Source organism: Phycodurus eques, chromosome 6 (genome assembly GCF_024500275.1).
Source record: "Phycodurus eques isolate BA_2022a chromosome 6, UOR_Pequ_1.1, whole genome shotgun sequence".
Classification (NCBI taxonomy): Eukaryota; Metazoa; Chordata; class Actinopteri; order Syngnathiformes; family Syngnathidae; genus Phycodurus; species Phycodurus eques.
Genome location: NC_084530.1, coordinates 23,555,640 through 23,558,949, shown reverse-complemented (window position 1 = coordinate 23,558,949; position 3,310 = coordinate 23,555,640).

Sequence of the window (3,310 nt, the reverse complement as noted above, 5' to 3'; positions counted from 1 at the left end):
TTTTCTGCATGTTGTCATTAATACTAATGCATTATTCAATTAAATCCAATTAAAAAGGGCTATTTTTAAATGTTAACACGTCGCAACTGTCTACTGTCTTTTGTTTCTAAGAGAAAAATATCTATTAAAAAAAAAATACAGAATAAATATAGCACAACTTTTACTGGTGGTTGAGATAGTTCAAAATTGTAGATTCAAAACCTGGATTCAGGAGGATTAAATTGTACGACTGCCCGCAAAACCCTGCGTTGCAATCTCAAGAGTTACTGTTCGATGATACTGGCAGAGAGATGGAGTTCCAACCCATTCCGGCAGACCATCAGTCATTTCATTTTAGCTGCTAACTAAACCTAGGCTCATTTTGTAAACATCAAAGACACGTGCGCGTTTCGACTAAGCATACGTATGTTTGAAACATCAAAGACAAGTACCATATGTTACACATACGGAATTTTGTGGGCATCAAAGACTATTTTGTCTTCAGCAAATTATAAACATCAAAAATGCATATGTGTCAACATTGAAGATACACAAGTCTAATATAGATGTTGCAAACAAAGATGCTTTTTTTTTTTTTGCTTCGAACTTAACATACATTTGAAAACAATGATCTAACATAAATTGCTGTAAACATAAAAGACGTGCACTTAGAATTTTACATGTACATTTAGCATTTATTTGCATTTCTTAAGCATTTGTAATAAAATGTAATATGTTAAATGTAAATATTTTTTATTCTACTGTTTTTGACAAATAATAATCATCAAATAAATTATATAAAAAACAATTTTATAAAAAACATGTTTTAAATGAGAATGAATCATGATTGTATTATTAAAGTAAACTATTTTACATATTTTATATACACATTGTAACTTTTTTTTACCTCAGCTACGAATGACCTGGCCCATCTGTCTGTTTTAAAAATCAAATGTGGCCATTGAGACCCTGATTTTGAGTCTTTTGCAAAGCCAACACATTTTTTTTTTTTCCTAAACAGCAAAGACATGTACATGTTAGTGTCTTGGTCTCTTTAAGTCTTCAGTAAACCCATTTGATATTTTACCCCTGTGCCTTTTAAACCCCGTCGTTGTGTTTTAGCTCATCGGAATACATCATTCACTGCACTCAATCTCCAACTCCGCTCGGGAAGTCGTCATGTAGACACAAGAAACAAGAGGAGCGGAAAAGGCGGGAGGGAGGTGATTAAATTTTAAAGACATGGCTAATTAAAGCTGACGTTCAAGACCTCCCCCCCCCCCCCAAAAAAAAATGGAATGAATCATAGTAAGCGGGAGGGAGAGGACACGTGTGAGGTGTCTGTCCTTTTTTTTACAGCTTGTGACGTTGCACTGCACATGCTGACCATATAACCCAGCTATCACAGCCATGATGATAACGCGGAAGGACTTGCTTGTTAAGACAATAACGTCAGCCTCCTGGTATCAGTGTTACACTAGGCAGACGCATTATATTTTAGATTACAAGCACAAACATGCGAGTCGGGCAGATTTAACTAGCGCCGTTACTCGCCATCAAGGTACCGTAACAAAAACTGGAACGTCTTTAAACATTTTACCAACGGGTGACTGCGTCAAAACAGTTCCTTGTCGCCAAAAAGTCTGAAAACGACGGAATATGCATGCCACATACTGTACATGTTTATGTAAAAATCAAATACACATTTTGGTCAACATCAAAGACACTTTAGTCTTTAACAAACCCCACATACACATTTTCATGAATGTTTCATGTTTGTATAAGATTTAGAGCAGAGGTCACCAACCTCTTTGAAACCGAGAGCTACTTTTTGCGAAGGGCTACCAGTTTGATACATAGTTCTAAAAGAACGAATTTACAAAGTGACCATTTGTGTCAACATTGAAGACAGTTTTAACGTCTTCAATGCAGCTACAATACATTTTTGGTAACCTCAAAAACTAATATGTGATTTAATTAACGGAAAAGACAAATAATTGTTCAAAAGATCAAACATAACACATTTTCAAGCACAAAGACACGTAGGTGCCCTGCAATTAAACACATTCACCGCCATTGACGGCTTTAGAAGTCAAATGTCCATGTTAACTGAGAGGGCTGGCAGGGTGTACGCCATGTCTCGCCCAAAGGGTTAGGCTCCATCCCACTCGCAACCCTAACTAGTGTTAGAGGAATTCGATGGACAGGAAGACACATAAGCCTTTTCTAAACATCAAAGATAAATCCAGGTTTGCTTAAACATCTAAGACACGTTTTGTAAACATCAAAGGCACGTAAGTGATTTCGTAAACGCAAAGACGGCTTAGTCTTCAACATAACCGACATACATGTTTTAAAAATCAAATCATGTACGTGTTTGTGTCAACATTGACAACATTTTCTTTAGGGCTTTATTTTCTTTGACTGCGCAACTGAGCCAGAGCCCAAAAACTGATTTCTGCTGCATGCGCAAGGCTCAGTGTGTGTGTTTGCCAATTTGGAAGACCGGTCCCCCCACCCCATATCGTTCTGCGCCACACACGAACGATATGGGGTGGGGGGTGGGGGGCTGTATAAACGGAGTTTACACGCTTTGACCTCCCGGACTCGAGAAAATCAGTTTCTTCTTCCCGCCATGCCAAAAACTGTCAGAGCACTTCTCACGTGCCACATTTAAAGGGAATGACAGGAGCCGCTTCGGTTGGACAGAATTGAAGTTGCCTGTGTTCATGCCCAAACTTACACCATGTGCCGTGTTTTATAGAGATATAGAAATAGAGCCCTTAATCTTCAATGAAACTTAAGATACATTTTTGTCAACACCAAAGACACGAGTGTGATTTTGTGAATGGAAAAGACTCTTCAAACACATTTAAAATCATTTTAAAAAAACACATTTTAATCACATTGAAAACATGTTTGAACAAATTTGATATAGAGAGGGATGCGACGGATGAACCGTGAATAATGTTACCTATTTGCCTACACAACTATATATTTTTTAACCTAACCTCCATTATTTGCTGAAAAACTCACCTATTGCAAAAGGTCACTGGTATTTCCACCGCGTTTATTTTGGCTTTGGCACCATCTTGTTGCAGCTTGAAACTATCCTGAAGTGAGATGAGGAGCTTCATATATCATTTTGCCGCCATCTTGTGGCATCTATAGTTAATTACAAACCTTTTTAGGGGAGGCCTCTGTTATTCGAGGCAAGGCTCAGCCACTGTTATCATAAAATAATGAGCAATCCAAATAATGTGTTTTGGAAATAAAGAATATGTGACACGAGACTTTTGGTTTTTTTTCATCTTTTAATAGAAAACCCAAG